This window comes from Tasmannia lanceolata, unplaced genomic scaffold (assembly GCF_043159265.1).
Source record: "Tasmannia lanceolata isolate RefF3 unplaced genomic scaffold, GAP_Taslan_0.1 ptg000002l, whole genome shotgun sequence".
NCBI classification, from domain to species: domain Eukaryota; kingdom Viridiplantae; phylum Streptophyta; class Magnoliopsida; order Canellales; family Winteraceae; genus Tasmannia; species Tasmannia lanceolata.
In genome coordinates this window covers 16,140,566-16,161,930 of record NW_027518679.1, presented here as the reverse complement: position 1 = coordinate 16,161,930, position 21,365 = coordinate 16,140,566, and the positions used below count along the sequence as shown (strand labels likewise).

The 21,365-nt window shown below is 38.5% G+C and overlaps 1 non-coding gene across 1 annotated transcript; it reads right to left on the bottom strand.

Annotated features, from left to right (window-relative positions):
* Positions 1–2,554: 2,554 nt before the first annotated feature.
* Positions 2,555–2,661, bottom strand: LOC143846276 (small nucleolar RNA R71). Its single transcript, XR_013234735.1, has one exon. It is a non-coding gene; the product is annotated as a small nucleolar RNA R71 (small nucleolar RNA).
* Positions 2,662–21,365: the final 18,704 nt, after the last annotated feature.

The window sequence follows — 21,365 nt, the reverse complement described above, 5'->3', positions numbered from 1 at the left end:
AGAAAACGTTGGGAAAAAGGGGTTGTGGTTACTAATTTGAAAATTCTAAAAACTTTGGAATTGTTGACCATGGCAGTGAGCAAGATGCCATGTATAGAATTTTCTTGTTCTATTCTTGCTTCAAGAAATCACATGCAGCCACTTTTTGGAAGGCAATATTTCCTAATTGCTACACATGCATACTCACGTGGGACCCACTTGGACATGGGTAAAAATATAGCATGCATGCAGCCCACGTTTTTGAATTTGTAAGAAAAGAAATACTTTGCAATTTTCTACATGCAATGGTGGGACCCACGTGTGGCTCTCTCTATTGGATTGGGAAAGCATCCCACGTTTTTGGTTTTTGGCTTGCAATATATATTATATAATATAAGTGGAACCCACCAAAGAAGGAAACAAAGAGTTGCCAAATTCTCCACCTTTCCCACGTATTTTCTAATTGCATGTAATTTATATATATTCAATTATGTGGGACCCACTTGCATTTGCTAAAATTCATTCCCTTTATGTATGAGATTTTATATGGTGTATAATATATGCATAATCATTCTATTTCGTCTTGTAGCAAAAATCTTAACCCATATTCCTACGTTGGAAGGTCAAAAAGGAAGAGACAACTTACCAAAAATGGGTGCTAAGTTGCTGAAATTGTGAAGAAAGAAAAGAGTAAGTTTGCTCTTACCAACAAATACTAAAAGTTTCAGAAATTGCCAAAGACAGGTGGGGTTGCCAAAAATACAAAAGATGCCAAGATTGTGTCTTTTCTTGGAGATAAAAATAGAAGGGGAAGAAAGCTACATATGGGAAAAAAGAAGACATTCTTTTCACTCTATTCTTTTCTTTTTTTTTCTCTCCACTACTCTCAAGCTTTCTCCCTTAGGTTTTCTTGTTCTTTCTTTTTCTTTTTCTTTTCAACTCTCAATCCAAGGCATCATCATTCACCATTCAAACTCAAGGTGACATTGAAGCTTGAAGGAGGAAGATGCAACCAAAGTTGGAGGAGAAAAAGACTAAGTTCTATTTAATTTTTGTTATTTATTTTAAGTTCAATTTCATGTAATTTTGTTTCAATTCAAGTTAGTGAAGAAGTAATTAGTTTTTGTTTAATTTTCTTTCAAGTTCTATATGGCAATTCTTCTCCCATCTATCTCGTTTATTTTTGTTTTTCTTCCCTTCTTCATGAGTAACTAAATCCTATTTACTTAGGGTTTAGTTGAAACCATGGGGAAGGAGAAATATTTACAATTAAATCAATCTACTCAATTGAAATAATTGTGTAGGAGTTTGTGTTTGGAAAATCCCAATCATTCATGCCATTGGCTTTCCCCTTTCGTATGAATGATTGTTGATTAACAAATATAAAGTTCTATATAATCAATGTAAATTGGAGAGTGGATTTGATTAATTACTTATAAGGAATGACATCCCTTTGATCTTATTCCTTATTGACTAGTTAATCGAATTTTCAACCCAATTCAAGAGTTGTTTTAATTAATCAATTTAATCCAAACCCATGGTGGATTCTAACCCTAAGTAATCTTTTATATTGAATTAAGGTTTTTACACTATTCTAAATTACTTTTGCAATTTTTCAATTAACTTAGGCCTTTAGAATTTTAGTTTTCTAATTAGATTAGATAAGTAGTTAATCAAGATCATTAGAATTTTGGTACACTTTGCCTAAATTAAGATTTCCAAATCAAGATCATAGTTGAATTTGATTCTTAGATTGAATAGAATATAAGCTTATATATAGTGTTGGCTCCGAGGTCTAAGTCCACGGAAATCCTGAGTCCATTCCAGGCAACATTATATCATAGTTAGTATTCTAATCGGTAAAAGAATAGGATTGACAACTAGATTTCTCTTCCTTGAGTTCGACCCGTATTTACACGATCCGTGCACTTGCGGTTATTTAATATTTCAATCAAGTTTTTGGCGCCGCTGCCGGGGAAGAGAGTTGCATTAGAATCTTAATTATTCAAAGTGTTAGATTAGTAGTTATTTTTATTTTAGTTATATTTTTTGGTTTCTTGGCTATCCATCTCTCTTACTTGGTTTTCCTGTGTTTATGAGTGAAGGTTGGGTGCGGAACTCGGCCAATCGACTAGAAAGAGCAAACCAGTTAGAGACGGAGGAAGACATCGAACCAAATCCAAATCAAGTAGCCATGGCGGAAGAACAAGAGCCGCCAAAAAGTTTACGCGATCGCTTCTATCCGGCCCGAACCGCGCAACCTTCTTGCATTAGATTGCCAGTTGCGCAGGGCAATAATTTTGAGCTAAAATCGCAATTTATTTCTTTGCTTCCTCATTTTCATGGCCTCCCTTCGGAGGATGCTTATTTATTTTTGCGTGAGTTTGAAGATGTATGTGCTTTAATTAAGATGCAACAACTTACCGATGATGCGGTAAAGTTGCGGTTTATTACGTTTTCACTCAAGGAGGGAGCTAAAAAGTGGCTCTATGGCTTACCAACGAACTCCATCACCACTTGGGAGGAGTTCGCCGTCGCTTTCCTAAAAAAGTTTTTTCCATTACATAAAACTAATAAGCTTAGGAATGATATTTTACAATTCAAACAAAAGCCATTAGAGTCATTTTCTAAGTTTATGGAGAGGTTCAAGGACCTACTCCAAGAGTGTCCTCACCATGGAATTGATGTGTGGCATTTATGCCAAATTATTTATGAGGGCATAGATTACCAAACAAAGCAACTTCTTGAGTCCATGTGTCCTAACGGTTTTACATCTTTCACAGATGAGGCCGCGGCATGGAACTTCTTACTTGATTTGGCGGAAAAAACAAGAGAGTGGGAATCCACTCAAGAAGGTGAGAGAGCCAACACAGGTAAGGGATTTCTAATAGAGGGTGCCGTGGCTAAGGAGGCCCATCTTGATAGCCTAATCAAAAGGCTAGAAGCAATAGTTGTCAAAGGACCTTCACAGGTCCATCAAATTGAACATAGTGTTCCTATGTGCAATTGGTGTCAAGCCACGGACCATGTCATGGAAGAGTGCCCAACTCTTGCTAAATTTGGTAATTCTAATGAAAATGCAAGTGCCATGTTTTTAAATAATCCATATAGTAGCACATATAATCCGGGATGGAGGAATCATCCCAACTTTTCTTGGAATCAAGGGAATTATCAAGGAGGGCCATCAAATTTCCAAGGTCAAGGCCAATTTGGCCAACCTAGGCCCACCTTCCCTTCTATGAATGTTCGACCACCCCTAACCACACCTCCACCTTTTCAAAACCCAATTTTAAATAATGTTTCAAATCAGCAACCACCGGGTTTTCCAAAACAAGGGGAGTCGGCACGCATAACTTCCTTAGAAAAGAGCATAGAACTTCTCACTAGCACTTTCATGACAAGCCAACACAATATGGAGAAACAAATCTCCCAACTTGCCATGGCCTTGCATGAAAGGGAAAAGGGGAAGATGCCAAGTCAACCAGTTCCTAATCCAAGGAATGTGGCCATAAATGGGAATCAACAACCACAGGTAAATCAGTTGAATGCCATGCAACCAAACTTGCCGCAGCAGGAGCCCTCCGATCACTGTAACGCTGTATTTGCTTTAAGGAGTGGCAGAGAATATCAAAGGGAGGAGGGCAGATCCGAACCTTCTAAAGATGCTCAAGAATCTCCAATTAAGGTAAGTAAAGAGTCATCCTCCATTGGTTCAGAAGAAGAGCCCGAACAGGTAAGTACAGAGCAGGCAGTTTCTCCACCTGAAAAAGAGTATGTGCCTAAAGCTCCTTTTCCAAGGAGACTTGCTAATAATAAAAATGTGGCTGCTAAGGAGAAAATTTTAAATATGTTTAAACAAGTGCAAATTAATATTCCATTGTTAGATGCGATTTCCGAAGTCCCGACTTATGCCAAAGTTTTAAAAGACTTGTGCACACAAAAGCGCAAGTCTAATGTACCCAAGAAGGCATTCTTGGCTGCAAACATTAGTTCCATCTTGTCTCAACAGATGGTGGCTAAGTACAAGGACCCGGGATGTCCTACCATTGCATGCACTATTGGAAATACTCATATTAATCATGCTCTTTTAGATTTAGGGGCCAGTGTGAATTTATTACCTCTTTCTGTTTTTAAACAATTAGGATTAGGAGAACTCAAACCCACCACCGTCACTCTTCAGTTGGCGGATAGATCAATGAAGAAACCGAAAGGGATGGTTGAGGATGTCTTAGTTAAAGTAGGAGAGTTCTTATTTCCTGTAGATTTCATTGTGCTAGAAACTGAGCCCGTTGCTAATATCAAGGATCAAATTCCTATAATTCTTGGTAGGCCTTTCCTTGCTACGAGCAACGCCTTAATTGATTGTAGAAATGGTTTAATGAAATTAACTTTTGGGAATGCTTCCATGGACTTTAATGTTTTTAGATTAGGTAAGCAACCTAATTTACAAGAAGAAATTAATATGTTGCACTCCTCTCCTGAGACTAATTGTGAAAATATTTTGAATGCAGGATTTGAAGAAGCTCTGGATGAAGAAGGCTTGGAGAATGTAAGAGATATAGGGGACTCCTTTTCTGATGACCTTAGCATCCAACAAATAGAATTTGGAGCATCCCTATTTCCGCCCCTTCCCAAGCCTCCACCCAAAAAGGCCCCACAGTTAAATTTGCCGCCTTTGCATTCAAATTTAAGAAAAGCATATTTGGGTAAGACTTGCACATCTCCTGTGACAATCAAAATGGACTTAAACTCGACCCAAGAAGAAGAGTTAATTAATTTTTTAAAAGAAAATAAGGACTCTACTTGGAAGGACAAGTTTCATTTACTCAGATTGAAGTCCTTTGTTGAGTTACCAAGATCTAATTTAGAAGAGGTCATGGATCTTCATGAGCCTCTTTATTCAAATCTCTCTTAAAAGAACAAGGTACGCCCCTCTCTTCTCTTTATTGTCCTTGTTTCTATTTTTGCATGCATTGAGGACACTGCATGATTCAAGTATGGGGGGGTAGCTTTTAGAAACTTTCTTTTCTAATCTTTTCTATAGTTAAAGTTAGAAAATTTCCTTTCTTTTTATTTTTGGTAATTTTTCGCAAATTAGAAAGAACTTGGTATTCTTAGAAAGAAAGTTGTTCTCTTATTTTAAGAAATAAAGTTAGTGGATATTTTAATTTTGGAATTTGAAAAATTAGAAAGAATACTTTCCTTTCTTAGTTTTGTTTTCTTTTGGAATCTTTCTTTTTAAAAGGATTTGAATAAGAAATAGAAATAGAAACTTGCTTTTTATATGGTATGGATAAAAAGGAAAGAAAGGTTGAAACAAAGAAAGAATGAATGATTTTTAGAAAGTTTGCTTCTTGATTATAGTTTTGATTTGTAGCCTTGTTGACTTGAGCTATTAAGTCTGAAGGGTTTTTATGCCTAGTTCCTTAAAGCCAACTGGCTTCAGAGCAACTGACTGAAAACTCCATACATGGGTCAATTAGAAAGCTTAATAAATCAAAGCATTGCACGTAATCAAAAGTAAAGCTTGAACTCATATGCATCAATGTCTATGACATATGCAAATCAAAGATTAGTCGGACACTGCTTAGTAGCCTGGGTGTCTGGTGCATGCCCTGCATGTCATTCACGCCAAAAGCAGTAGAGGATTACAAAAAAAAAAAAAAAAAAAAGAGTTCTATTCTTAGAAACTATGGGAAAAGTTGAAAGTATGGTGGACCATATAAATTTGTAAGTTTTCTACGAAGTTTCCGAATCAAATTTCTTTTATGGTACGATTACATTAGAGGCAAGTTTAAGGGAGCAAAGTATGACAAATTCAAAAGAGGATTCCTTGATTAAAATATTTTTCTAATTTTTTCAACTTGGGATAGGATGCAAAGTTTAAGTATGGGGGTATTCTTGTTCTTCTATTTTGAGCAATTTATCAAAGAAAAAGGATTGAAATTTTTTTTTTTTGGCTTTACTCTATAGTGGGATTTGAAAGAAAAGTTTATTTTTAGAATTTTGGGTGTATATTCACTGCAAACACTCACGAGACAAAACTCGTCCACTAGGGTAACCTAGGGGTTTAAAGGCTTATTGCACCTGCTAAGTGCAATCGTGATTCCTACGAAAGTGAGTTAGGATTTTATTTTATTCCTATTTTGTTTTAGTTTTTCTTTTTGTTTGCTTGAGGACAAGCAAAGCTCAAGTATGGGGGAATTTGATGAACACATTTATGTGTGAATGGTAGTGATAGGAAACACACATATTTTGTCCTTTAAAGCAGTGCTACTAAGGTATTTTCTTGTTTTTGGTGTTTCAGGGTTCTAAGTGGATTTTTGAAGGAATTGAAGCTAAAAGATGAAATATTGAAGAGAAATAACCAATTTCCAATGTTGGCTGAATTTCACAAGAGACCAAGAGGGTGGAAATTTTGACTATATATGATGATCCAGACCATTTGTTGGGCAACCCAACTGTTGGATTTGTTGATATATCCGGACAAGATCATATTATTGGAATTGTAATGTCCCAATAAAGTGAATGGTTTGGATCGGCCGTGGGAAATGATTTGAGGGGTTTTACTAACATTCATTAAAATTGATGGTTCGGATCAAGTTATGGAGATGAATTAGAGGAGTACAACCAATTTACATTATCGCCCACTATTTGGACGGTTAGATTGCTCTATGAAAACCACTATGGAGACTTTCATATTGGTGGTTTGGATCATGCCATGATGCGCAATTCACTTTCTCTAAAAGAGGGAACTACATTAGCATTTTTAGAAAGTGATGGAATTTTTAGAAAGTGATGGATCAAGAAAAAGTAAACATTCTCGAACATGGAAAATAGCATATCTATTCTTTGATAAATAGAAGCTTCACTTTTATAATTTGGGCCCACTTGAGGTTTGCCTCAATTCAGAAAACGTTGGGAAAAAGGGGTTGTGGTTACTAATTTGAAAATTCTAAAAACTTTGGAATTGTTGACCATGGCAGTGAGCAAGATGCCATGTATAGAATTTTCTTGTTCTATTCTTGCTTCAAGAAATCACATGCAGCCACTTTTTGGAAGGCAATATTTCCTAATTGCTACACATGCATACTCACGTGGGACCCACTTGGACATGGGTAAAAATATAGCATGCATGCAGCCCACGTTTTTGAATTTGTAAGAAAAGAAATACTTTGCAATTTTCTACATGCAATGGTGGGACCCACGTGTGGCTCTCTCTATTGGATTGGGAAAGCATCCCACGTTTTTGGTTTTTGGCTTGCAATATATATTATATAATATAAGTGGAACCCACCAAAGAAGGAAACAAAGAGTTGCCAAATTCTCCACCTTTCCCACGTATTTTCTAATTGCATGTAATTTATATATATTCAATTATGTGGGACCCACTTGCATTTGCTAAAATTCATTCCCTTTATGTATGAGATTTTATATGGTGTATAATATATGCATAATCATTCTATTTCGTCTTGTAGCAAAAATCTTAACCCATATTCCTACGTTGGAAGGTCAAAAAGGAAGAGACAACTTACCAAAAATGGGTGCTAAGTTGCTGAAATTGTGAAGAAAGAAAAGAGTAAGTTTGCTCTTACCAACAAATACTAAAAGTTTCAGAAATTGCCAAAGACAGGTGGGGTTGCCAAAAATACAAAAGATGCCAAGATTGTGTCTTTTCTTGGAGATAAAAATAGAAGGGGAAGAAAGCTACATATGGGAAAAAAGAAGACATTCTTTTCACTCTATTCTTTTCTTTTTTTTTCTCTCCACTACTCTCAAGCTTTCTCCCTTAGGTTTTCTTGTTCTTTCTTTTTCTTTTTCTTTTCAACTCTCAATCCAAGGCATCATCATTCACCATTCAAACTCAAGGTGACATTGAAGCTTGAAGGAGGAAGATGCAACCAAAGTTGGAGGAGAAAAAGACTAAGTTCTATTTAATTTTTGTTATTTATTTTAAGTTCAATTTCATGTAATTTTGTTTCAATTCAAGTTAGTGAAGAAGTAATTAGTTTTTGTTTAATTTTCTTTCAAGTTCTATATGGCAATTCTTCTCCCATCTATCTCGTTTATTTTTGTTTTTCTTCCCTTCTTCATGAGTAACTAAATCCTATTTACTTAGGGTTTAGTTGAAACCATGGGGAAGGAGAAATATTTACAATTAAATCAATCTACTCAATTGAAAAAATTGTGTAGGAGTTTGTGTTTGGAAAATCCCAATCATTCATGCCATTGGCTTTCCCCTTTCGTATGAATGATTGTTGATTAACAAATATAAAGTTCTATATAATCAATGTAAATTGGAGAGTGGATTTGATTAATTACTTATAAGGAATGACATCCCTTTGATCTTATTCCTTATTGACTAGTTAATCGAATTTTCAACCCAATTCAAGAGTTGTTTTAATTAATCAATTTAATCCAAACCCATGGTGGATTCTAACCCTAAGTAATCTTTTATATTGAATTAAGGTTTTTACACTATTCTAAATTACTTTTGCAATTTTTCAATTAACTTAGGCCTTTAGAATTTTAGTTTTCTAATTAGATTAGATAAGTAGTTAATCAAGATCATTAGAATTTTGGTACACTTTGCCTAAATTAAGATTTCCAAATCAAGATCATAGTTGAATTTGATTCTTAGATTGAATAGAATATAAGCTTATATATAGTGTTGGCTCCGAGGTCTAAGTCCACGGAAATCCTGAGTCCATTCCAGGCAACATTATATCATAGTTAGTATTCTAATCGGTAAAAGAATAGGATTGACAACTAGATTTCTCTTCCTTGAGTTCGACCCGTATTTACACGATCCGTGCACTTGCGGTTATTTAATATTTCAATCAATATCTTTTTGGCAAAGAAACATAAAATATATACTAAACGAATTCCAAAATTAATTAAATTTCGTGGGAAAATAATATGATACTGATACATTCTATCATGAATTTTTGAGAATTTTTAGAATTTTTTTAGTATATTATTTTATGCTTTCTTTGAAAATTATCAGATTTTGGGGGAATTTTTACTGACATCAAATCACAGATAAAATTCTCAAACATTTTACAGTAATCTTAAATTCAGGATTTCTGTCTGCTGTAAAATTTTCAATTCATTTAGATCTTGTTTCATATGGGATGTAGTGTTAATTCATAATCTAGGCTAAAAATTGAAAAATCCGAAATTGATACTAAATAGTTTCTAAAATTCATGAAAATCTCACAGCATACTAAATTTACTCATATCTTATTTCTGTAGAAATTTCATTGAATTTAGATTTCTATTTCTAGTAGTTTCTGTGTTATTTTTGCAATCTGATCAATTAATTGTTAAATCAAAATTAAATATGAGCTTAATGTAAATAATCTGTAAAAATCTTTCAGTAAGCTACATTTCATCATATCTTGCTGCTGTAGAAGTTTCAACTCATTTCAAATTTGTTTGCAATAGTTTCACTTGTAAAATCACTCATATGGTATAAAACTGATAAAATTCATTGAAAATTCGAAATTAATTAAAAATCTTCACAAAGCTCCTAAGGAACCTTAAAATTCTGTCACATATTAATTCCTTAATCCATCGAAACAGAAATTTTAGGATTTTTAGATTTCCCTGGAAAAATGGCAGCGCATCCATAATCGTATCCCAATTGTAATCGATCTTTGACAATTTGAATATTTAAGCTAGAGCACGTTGTTGGCTCCGAGGTTACTGTCCACGGAAATCCTGAGATATGCCACGCAATAAGGTGCTATAACCTAAGTATTAAATTGCACAAGGAAAGAGCGCACGATTCCCTTCCTTGGATGCTATTCTGGGCCGAAATTGGTGAACCCTAGAACCATTGGTAATCCTTGAATGTCCAGAAACTGAAAATCCTTGAAATCTGAAATTCATTAACCTCGAGAATTTAAATCGATTTGTCTTGTGTCTTTCGGAACCGTTGGATCGCGGTTTCCGTCGTAAGAACCATTAAAGCCCAATTTAGGAACACTGGTGTCGTGTCTTGTCCTAAGTTTTAGGGAGTCTTAGGTTTTAGGGAGTCCTAGAGTTAGGAGTCCAGCCTCATCACGGACGTTTGCTATGGATAGCAACCGTACCATAGGCCTAGTTACACTAGTCACCTAATTTTTCCCTAGGACAAGCTTAGTTACCTAGGATGTAGGTTAACCTGCATTAGTCTAAGGGACAACTTGCATTTAGATAAGAATCATATAGCATCTTAGATGAAATCCTAGGATAATAAAATCTTCAACTTGAATTAAATAACTCCTCTTAAAACTGTTGAAACAGTCAAATCAGTCTAGATCGGTGTCTTAGTTGAGTTAGGCATAAGTAGCTTAGCTTAGGTGCACCGAACTACGTCGACTCTGATCCCAGTGAGGCTTGGGTACGTAGGCAGCTTGGATGTCTGATGGCATACCAACCGCGAGTTGGTACTACAACAAATTGTGGTGTTTTGTATATTAATTTTCTTGTAAATGCTTAATCAAATCACTTAGGATTTCCCATGAAATTAGAATTTTAGGAGAACATTCACTTAGATTGAATTCAAACAAATTAAGAAGTCAAGATACATATTTAGGATCCACATTGAAATTAGATCATAAGATGCATGTCACATAGTTCGCACATTAACAAAGAGTTGAATGAGCCATTTAAAATAAATTTAAAAGAGTTAGCTTTTGGAATCGAAGACCGATTATCGGGCAGGAATGGTGCATGTGGTGGATAAATCCCCATACCTTCCATTCTTGTAACCAGGTAGCGAGTCTAGATTTTTGGTTAATTATGGGTTCATAGATCCCACATCTAGGAGGCGACACTGTCAGCTTCTTTTGTGTGGAATTCGGATTGCCTTAGTAATCCCAAGTTCACATAAAAGACGAATTAAAATCAATCATAAAATGCACACGCCAATCGCGTGGGTACGAGAGACCAAGAGAAGGCGTGGCGGCTCGCGCCCCACCCCTCTCGCGGGATCGGGTCACACAGTTTGGCGAGTCTGCTGGGGACCACCTAACTTCATTACAATTCCAAAGGCTAATTCATTTGAATTTAATTTAACTGGCTCATAAAAACTCTATACTTGTTAGATTAGTTTGTCTTGTTTTATCTTCTCATCACATTTTACTTGAACTTAATCTAACAAAACCTGAAGGCATCATAGATTGCGCGAACTTATTGCACACACTTACATCACTTGGATTTAAACCCTGCATCTCACATGCACACACGTCCTATTTTAGGAACCCGGAGTGTTATCTAGCATGGTTGACTGGGATTTCATCACCTGGTGCCTCTGTGCTAGAGAAGCATTCCACCCTTAGCCTAGCACCTTATGGTGCGTAAACGGATCTCTTGTTCACGTACTGATACGCCGGACACTGGTACAGTATATCGAACATGGATTCGCGCTAAGGGAACTCTTGGCCTTACCCCTAGATTAACCCACACATGCATGTAGTATACGAACACTTGTGCATCACGTGTGTGAGCCTAGTTTATGATATCTTACCCATTTGTGTCTAGATTAGGCCGTAGTCCATCTTCCAATGGCTACGATCGGTCATTAGATACACGAACAAAGTCATGAGTCGAGATTCTCTCTCCACTCCGATAGATTAGGATTAGGGTTGATGCCTTCAGGTAACACTGTTAAAATGTGCGAAGATTAAAAAACTTTCCTTTTGGGGTTAGGATATAAATCCCATCATTTCCAAAGATCTCATAGGATTAGTCATTCATGATCCATCCGTTGAAAGCAATCTTATGCTATCTCATCTCATCTCTTGATCGTACGTCTGTCAATCTTCCATCATGTGATTCGATCATGTATTCATACTTTCTTTTACTGGTAGGAACTTTTCCCAATCTCATGTTCATATAACCCTGATCATTCTTGTATTCTTTCTCTTGGATTACAGGCATCATGTCTACTCGTACATTTCTTGATTGGATCCGTGGTACATTAAGAGAATCCCATATCTATGCCATAAGTGAGCAAGAGAAAAATCTCTTCGGCTATGTGGCGACCATTAAGCTCGATTGGGGATTACTCTATGCCGCATCAAAGTGTTGGGATCCCGATCATCATGTCTTCCGTTTTGGCAACCAAGAGATGTGTCCCACCTTTGAAGAATGGTGTGCCTTATTGGAATATCCTGTGGATGGCCCTCTAGTGAAGCCATCCTGTGTTCCAGATTATCGTCCTTTGTTCCTTCGCTTGATGAATAATCCAGATGAATCCATGAACTCTTTCATGAAAGGCCAAGAAGTGTCCATGCAACAACTGATTGACATTTACCCTCCTATTGGACACATTGGTGCTGTTGATATTCAAAAAGCTCGACGGCGCACTTTGAGATTCTGCTCCTTTGCTAGGTTCCTCACTGTCCAGCCTTCTCGCTTTGCGTCAGCTGTTCTTCTGGACCTCGTTGATGAAATGGATCGTGGCGCCAATCCAATTCCTACTATGCTTGTAGAAACCTTCAATGGATTGGATGATATGACTCGTCTTCGTGCCAGCTCAGGTCCAGGCTCTTATGTTCGCTCCTTCGCTGGTTCTTTCTCAGGATGTCCTGCATTACTCCAGGCGTGGTTATGCCACAAGCTAAAAATTGCAGCTCCTGTCCATTTCGATCATACGTTATACACATTCAGTGAATGGCGTCATGATATTTCTTTCGATCATAAAAGCGATTGGGTTGAACGGTTAAATTCTCGCCAACAAGATCAAATTTATTGGCAAATTCCTGGAATCCAAGAAGCTGTCTTCAACACTGGAGAAGCTAACTATGTTCGCCTTCTTGGCCTCGAAAAGACTTCCTTTTATGTTCCTGCCAAGATCCTGCGTCAGTATGGAATGGAGCAATCTATTGTGCCTCCCCTTCGTCATTTTTATCCGCCTGAGGATCTCAAGCCCAAGGTTGTCAGAGCCGTTTCATCTGCTTGGGATGTCAGAATCATCAAACCTTTAAAAGAGTCAGCTGAGGAAGATTGTCGTCCGAAGAAGAAGTCTAAAAAGAATGCTTAGTTCCATGTTTAATCTTATCCGTTTGTCTTTGAAAGAATGAACCCTGTACTCAAGCTTCAATGATTGATCAATAAAGTTCATCTTTCTCTCTCATTATCCTAGTCTATGCATGAGTCATTGTTTACTTCTTTCCGTGATTTTAAAATGTGTCTTTCAAATATTTCAGGGCAGTAAAACACCATAGCTAACCCCATTGCTCCTTGGGTTCGGGTCTCTTCACGATTGGAGAGGAATTCTGTCTCTCCACCACCCTCTCTGAGAACCCCAGCATCTCCTTCTTTCTCATCCTCACCAATGGCAGATAACCAAGATGGCCTTCCACCTGCTGCTATTACCGATACCCTCACCTTGATTCTCCAGCAACTTCAAGAGCTCAAAGAAGAGAACCGAGTTATCAAGGCTCAGCTTTCTGAGAAGTTGGGACCGTCGTTGTCTAAGGATAAAGGGCCTATGCACCATGCAACTACTTTAGCCGCACCTGCCCAGCCAGCATTCATCACTATCCCTGATAAAACCGTAGAAGATCTGGAAAAAGAGAAGTATAGCGAGGATCGCAGTAGGCCTTCTCAGTCCATGATAGACAAGGCAGTTATGGAAAAACTAGAAACTCTTACCAGGAAGGTTCAGGACATCCAATTTCAGGACCAGGGCGGCTTCAATCCCAATGACCTCACACTGTTTTCCGAAATCCGTCTCCCTGCTAATTTTCAAATGCCAGATTTTGACAAATATGATGGTGTGGGTTGTCCAATCACATATTTGCAAATGTTCACCATCATGTGTCAGCCTCAAGGCTTATCTCCTGAACAGATGGCTCAGCTGTTCCCTGTTTCACTTACTAAAGTTGCTAGGAGATGGTTCATGGTCCTACACAAGACTCGTTACAGGACATGGAAGGATATTGGTGAGCAATTCATCAGGCAGTTCAAATATGATGATGGGACAGAAATCACCAGAAAGGATTTAAAAAGAACCAAGCAAGACTCGAGGGAGTCCTTCCTAATTTTTGTGAAGAGATGGAGAAGACTAGCAGCCCAGATGATGGAGCGCCCTTATGAGGAAGAGCAGGTCCAGATAATCATGAAAAATATTTCCCCCCAACACCAATATCACATGTCGTTGCAGTATTATCCGGACTTCAAACACTTTATCGTGGCAGGCACCCAAATAGAGGAGGCTATGGCTCAAGGTGTATTCAACCGAAGTAACCCGAATACCAGAGAATTCAGGAAGTCTCCATCAGCTGAAATTAATAACCTTTCCCGCTCTAAGCCTCAGCCTTCAAAACCTCAGAACCCCATGGTGATGGACTATACCCAACCTGCTGTCGCACCTCGACCACAGGCCCAGACAAAATTTACCCCTCTCCCTCTTCCACCATCTGAGATACTCAAGGAGTGTCTAGCCTTAGGTCGCATAATCCTGCCCGACATTAGGGCTCTTCCTAATCCTTTACCAGCAAATTGGCGAACAGATCAACACTGCGAATACCATAGAAATTCCGGCCATCTCACTGATAATTGCGTTGCCCTAAAATTCAGGATCCAGAGGTTGCTCGACAACAAAGATCTTGTGTTCGAGCCAAAACCCGATAACCCATTACCTGGTCATGCAAACCCTGCTGCTGCTGTCAGTGCTATAACCATAGGGGACCCAAAATTTGATCCTCTCACTCTTATCTGTGCCTTAGAACCTACCTTTGAAACGTCTGGGTCAGAACCTTTTGAAGAAGAAGAAGATGCAGACAGTGAAGATGTTCTAGTAGCTGCTATCCCGATATGAACCAGCCTTCACTGAGCCTCCGAAGCTAGACAGTTGCGGCAGTTAAAGTTTTAGTCGTTTACTATTTTATCTTGAAGTCAGTCATCATGGTCAGTACAATTGTTGAGTCCGGTTTTACAGTTCAAGGTTAATGCCTAGTCCAGGCAAGTTATCTTTTGCTTTTCTCTTTATTCAAAGTTGTGAATCCTGAGCATGTTCAGGATAGGTCGTCAGATGTAATAGCTTTTTCTTTAAATAAAAATTTCAGTTCCAATAGTTCACTTGTGTCTGTTTCTTAAGTATGCTTCTGATCTTAAAGTAAGACTCCCTCCTCAAATGAGGACAAAATTGACGAAACTCCACTTGAGTCACAGCAATTACTTGAACAAGAGGAGGAACGTCAATCCAAGCCTTTCAAAGATGAAATTGAAGTGGTAAACATTGGCACTGAAACTTTGATTCAGTGAATGCCGATTAAAAGTACATTACCCTCTGAAGAGTGTGAAGAATTAATAAACTTATTTCAAGAATAAGAAGATTGTCTAGAAAAGCTACAATCGATACCAGGGGCAAGACATAGATAGAAAGCTCAAGAGAATGAAGAAAGTGAAAGACATATGCTATACAAGGGGCATAGAGCGGAAACAACTTTCATATTTCCAATCAATGACCTCGGTTCTCAAATTCATAACATGAAGCCAACAAATTCAAGATAAGAAGTTCAAGAGCAAGTATTGAAAAGTGATCATCAAATATCAAGAGTTACAAATCCATAGATGGAGGATGTCAAAGAACACGTTTTGCTCTATGAAAGTCGAAAGCACATATTAGAATCTTGAAAGAAGAAGATCCATTATCTCTTACCTGGAAATGCCGTCAAACTCCGAAAAAAGAAGAAATAAATAATCAGTACCAGAGGGACTCTAGTAACCTAGATCGATTCCCAATCTGAACATCGGAAGGCCTCCTTTGGCCGATTAAATCTCAAAATCATAACCCACTGTCAAAAAAATACCGGTTTGCAAACCCTTCGAGCCTGAATCAAATTTTCTTGAAAACCCATCAAACTCGGGGCATTCCCCCGAACTACGCGAGACCTGATCCCTACATTAGGGTACGTAAGCAGCTCGGTTAAACCGAGCTCGGTCGATTCAAAAAGAAGGAAAGAAATTCAATCCTTTCAGAAAAAAAGGAGGGACAAGTTCCAAAAGAAGAGAAGTCAATTATTCCAGAAAAAAAAGAAAAATCAATTAACCTTCAAACAAGTTATCTTCAAACTAGGGGCATTCGCCCTGAACTACACACAACCTGATTCCTACCTTGGGATATGTAGGCAACCTGTTCACAGGTTCGGTCAAAATCTTTGTTGAACCTTAAGCCATTCTTTGAAAAGCCCTATCCTACCTATAAAGTCCTTCTGGTGTTCGGAATTAATGATATTGGTCCCGAAACACAAAAAGTAAAAAAGAAAAAAAAAACAGAACGGAGTTTGAAGATCTGCTAGACTGAAAACCTGAAAGGGCAGTCTAGGCAAAATTTAAGGTCCTTCCCCTGCTAAGTTGAAAACCTGAAAGGGCGGCTTAGGCAAAAGCTAAGGGGATAGCTTGCTGGATTGAAAACCTAGAAAGGTGGTTCAGGCAAAAGTTAAGGCTAGCACGGTCTGCCAAGTTAAAAACCCTGAAGAGGTAACTTGGTCACGGTAAGAGAACCGTTATAAGAAGGCTACAGCCGGTATCAAGACTGAAGATCAACTGAAGTTCAAGCAAATTCAAGTGACATCCTCAAATCTGGGGGCATTGAAGCTAAGCAATCTTAAGGGTCGTAATTAAATCCTTGAGGCATTACTGTTTTAAGGAAAAAGTCCAGTGTTTACCAATTGAAAAAAAAAAAAACATTCCTTGAAAGGATAGACTTACCAATTAAAACGTTAACTAGGTCAGAAGCATTACTGTGTCTTTCAGTGTAGTTAGTCAATCTTTGTCATTCTATGTTCACTCCTTCAGAGCTGCTCAGTCCTTTGAGTAGTGCCTTTTATCTAATTTTTCTCTTTAGAAAGAGTCAATCGTCGTTCTTATGTCCAAATGATGCAACTATCTTGGTGAAGGAGGCCCGGCCTCAGCATCTCCCTGCGATCGTATGAAAGAGCTCGGTAATCTAGTCAAGCAGCCTCATTTCAAAGAAGATCAACTCAGAAAAATTCAGAAGTAGAAACATCAGAAAGCCCAGCTTCCGTAAAAAGATCATACCCCAGGAAGACACCTTAAGCTTGGAAGAGCCTCAGATGCAATGGTGGTTGAGCCAATTTCTCAGAAAGATGAACCATTAAAATTCAAAATCTCCTTCCAGTTAGTTAAATACTATCATGGTCAAGAAATGTTTATCTAAACACCTGTCAAGAAGCGGATCCCGCTTTTCCATGTTAGTATCCAAGAGAGCCTTTGTTCTAAATTACCAATTTCAAGTATCTTGTTCAAGGTTGCAGTTATCAAAATTCTCAGAAGACAAGACCAGCAGTCTCTTTGAGAAAGATCTTGTTGAAGTTTCATAAAAGTGTCCCTAATCCATTCTTGTTAGTAATGGTTCTTCGTTCCTAAGGTTTGCCGTTTCATCATTCGTCAAAATCGTAGTTTCCAACATCTTTGTCGGGCACGATCCATAATATCCCCGATTTCATTGAGTTCAAAAAATCAAAAATTCATCAAATCCAATCTTACGTCAACTTCAAATTCATGAAAAATCTCTAAATCCTTCGTTGTTGAATTCATCAATCGAAGCTATCTCGTTTCTTTGAACCCGTTTGTGAACGGTGTCTCATCTTCCGGGTTCATTTGGGAATGGCCTGTTATCTTCTTCTAACCCGTTTGGGAGCGATGCATCATTTTTTTAAATTCATTTGGGAATAGTTTCTTATATTCTTCGAGCCCGATTGTGAACGGTGTCTCATTTTCTGAGTCCATTTGTGAATGGTCTCGTGGTCTCTTTAAACCCGTTTGTGAACGGTGTCTCATTTTCTGAGTCCATTCGTGAATGGTCTCATGTCCTCCTTGAGCCCGTTTGTGAACGGTGCCTCATTTCTCAAAAATCAAAAATTCATCGAATCCAATCCCCGATTCAAAAAAAAAAATCTAATCCTACGTCAACTTCAAATTCATGAAAAATCTCTAAATCCTTCGTTGTTGAATTCATCAAATCAAAGCTATCTTGTTTCTTTAAGCCCGTTTGTGAACGGTGCCTCTTTTCTCAAGTCCATTTGTGAATGGTCTTGTCCTCCTTGAGCCCGTTTGTGGACGGCGCCTCATTTCTCGAGTCCATTTGTGAATGGTCTCATCTTCTCCTTGAGCCCGTTTGTGAACGGTGCCTCATTTCTCGAGTCCATTTGTGAATGGTCTCGTCTTCTCCTTGAACCCGTTTGTGAACGGTGTCTCATTTTCTGAGTCCATTCGTGAATGGTCTCATGTCCTCCTTGAGCCCGTTTGTGAACGGTGCCTCATTTCTCAAAAATCAAAAATTCATCGAATCCAATCCCCGATTCAAAAAATCCAATCCTACGTCAAATTCGAGTTCATGAAAAATCTCTAAATTCTTCGTTGTTGAATTTATCAAATCAAAGCTATCTTGTTTCTTTGAGCCCGTTTGTGAACGGTGCCTCTTTTCTCGAGTCCATTTGTGAATGGTCCTATCCTCCTTGAGCCCATTTGTAAACGGCGCCTCATTTCTCGAGTCCATTTGTGAATGGTCTCATCTTCTCCTTGAGGCCGTTTGTGAACGGTGCCTCATTTCTCGAGTCCATTTGTGAATGGTCTCGTCTTCTCCTTGAACCCGTTTGTGAACGGTGTCTCATTTTCTGAGTCCATTCGTGAATGGTCTCATCTCCTCCTTGAGCCCGTTTGTGAACGGTGCCTCATTTCTCAAAAATAAAAAATTCATCGAATCCAATCCCCGATTCAAAAAAATCCAATCCTACGTCAAATTCGAGTTCATGAAAAATCTCTAAATTCTTCGTTGTTGAATTTATCAAATCAAAGCTATCTTGTTTCTTTGAGCCCGTTTGTGAACGGTGCCTCTTTTCTCGAGTCCATTTGTGAATGGTCCTGTCCTCCTTGAGCCCGTTTGTGAACGGCGCCTCATTTCTCGAGTCCATTTGTGAATGGTCTCATCTTCTCCTTGAGCCCGTTTGTGAACGGTGCCTCATTTCTCGAGTCCATTTGTGAATTGTCTCGTCTTCTCCTTGAACCCGTTTGTGAACGGTGTCTCATTTTCTGAGTCCATTCGTGAATGGTCTCATGTCCTCATTGAGCCCGTTTGTGAACGGTGCCTCATTTCTCAAAAATAAAAAATTCATTGAATCCAATCCCCGATTCAAAAAAATCCAATCCTACGTCAAATTCAAGTTCATGAAAAATCTCTAAATTCTTCGTTGTGGAATTCATCAAATCAAAGCTATCTTGTCTCTTTGAGCCCGTTTGTGAACAGTGCCTCTTTTCTCGAGTCCATTTGTGAATGGTCTTGTCCTCCTTGAGCCCGTTTGTGAACGGCGCCTCATTTCTCGAGTCCATTTGTGAATGGTCTCGTCTTCTCCTTGAGCCCGTTTGTGAACGGTGCCTCATTTCTCGAGTCCATTTGTGAATGGTCTCCTCTTCTCCTTGAGCCCGTTTGTGAACGGTGCCTCATTTCTTGAGTCCATTTGTGAATGGTCTCGTCTTCTCCTTGAGCCCGTTTGTGAACGGTGCCTCATTTCTCGAGTCCATTTGTGAATGGTCTCGTGTTATCCTTGAGCCCGTTGTGAACGGTGCCTCATTTCTCGAGTCCATTTGTGAATGGTCTCGTCTTCTCCTTGAGCCCGTTTGTGAACGGTGCCTCATTTCTCGAGTCCATTTGTGAATGGTCTCGTCCTCCTTGAGCCCGTTTGTGAACGGTGCCTCATTTCTCGAGTACATTTGTGAATGGTCTCGTCTTCTCCTTGAGCCCGTTTGTGAATGGTGCCTCTTTTCTCGAGTCCATTTGTGAATGGTTTTCTATCCTCCTTGAGGCCGTTTGTGAACGGTGCCTCATTGTCCGAGTCCATTTGGGAATGCTTCTTATCCTCGTTGAACCCGCTTGTGAGCGGCGTCTCATCTTCTTCTAAAAACCGTTTGAGAACGATCTTTGTCCTTTCTCTTCAGAATCCATTCGAAAATGATATCTCATTCTCTAATTGCCTGTTTGTGAACGGTGCCGCATCGAGTTTTTTTTTTTTATTATTCCAATTCTAGGATTTCATCTAGGGTCTTGCATTATATTAGGTTGCATTGTGTTTAGAGAGTCATTTGTCGATTAAAGCTACGCAAAATGGTTCTGTCATTTTTGCTTTGGTATTCGATGACTACGTCATCTCTACCAAAGAGGGGCATCTGTAGACACCCCCATTTTGCTCCGCCTTAGTCAACAAGGAAGTTAGTGTTTTTCTATCGGTTCTTCGGTGTTTCCCATTCTTGTGTTCGCCTCTTATATTTTCTCAATCTTTTCAATCATTTCCGCCATGTTTCACATTTTTCCGTTAAGTGTTGAGAGGGGTTATTCACGAGAATCCAAACCAGAGAGAATTAGGACCCATTTGGTGGGGCCGCATCGAATATTTTGGTTAGATTCGGATCAAGCAAGTCGGCCCATGTAAGAAGCATTCAAGTCATTTGCAGGGTTCACTATGGTTTTCAAAGATCAAATAAAAAACAATATATAATATGTCCGTCCAACCTGGAATGGGGTTCACCAAACATGTGTGGGGCCCACCCAAGGCGATTCAATTTTATTCTTTCGGGTCCATATTTAAAAGGGAAAAGATTTGTGGGGCACCAATTAATCAATATGGAGGCAATTTGAAGAGTATGATCTATTTATATTGAAGCCCGTTAGTTGAGTGGTTAAGATCATCTCATGGAAATGATTTTTTGGGCGCGACCATTCTACATCTTGGTCTCTTGATTAGACGGTTCGGATCATGTTATCAAGTCAATGTAGCCCACATTGTTCTTATTAAATATGAGTGGTGAGCTTATGGCTTTTCATGTCGTAACCCGGTAATTGGAGGGTTTGAATCATCCAAGGGAAATATTTTGGGACGCAATTTCTGTGGGCCCATCAATGGATGGTTGGACTATCTTATGGGAAAGCAATTTGAGAAGTTCCAAGCGGGCAATGATACAACCAATCTATCGTCTCATTAAATGAATGGTCTGGAAATGAATTGGGAACGCAATCAATTTACATCATGGCATGCTAAATGGATGGTGGGGATCAACTTACATCGCGGACCACATTTCCATTGGTTCATCCCTCCATATTGGAAAGTAGTTCACATAAGGGATTTTCTATAAAGCCATTTTTGTTAATGATATACATGAAGAAAGTCATGATTGATAAATCCCTCTTCCATATGTATTTAGTTTTGGAAATACTTGGCCCATATTAGAAATAATACTCGGCAGCCTTCTTTTTTTTTTTTTTTTTTTTTTTGGGAAATCAATTCCAAATTCTTCCCCCCGATTAGATGGCAATAATGTTAAAAGTGGCAAGGTGGATCTCTCGAAGGATTTTGGGGGGTGCAGCCCACGTT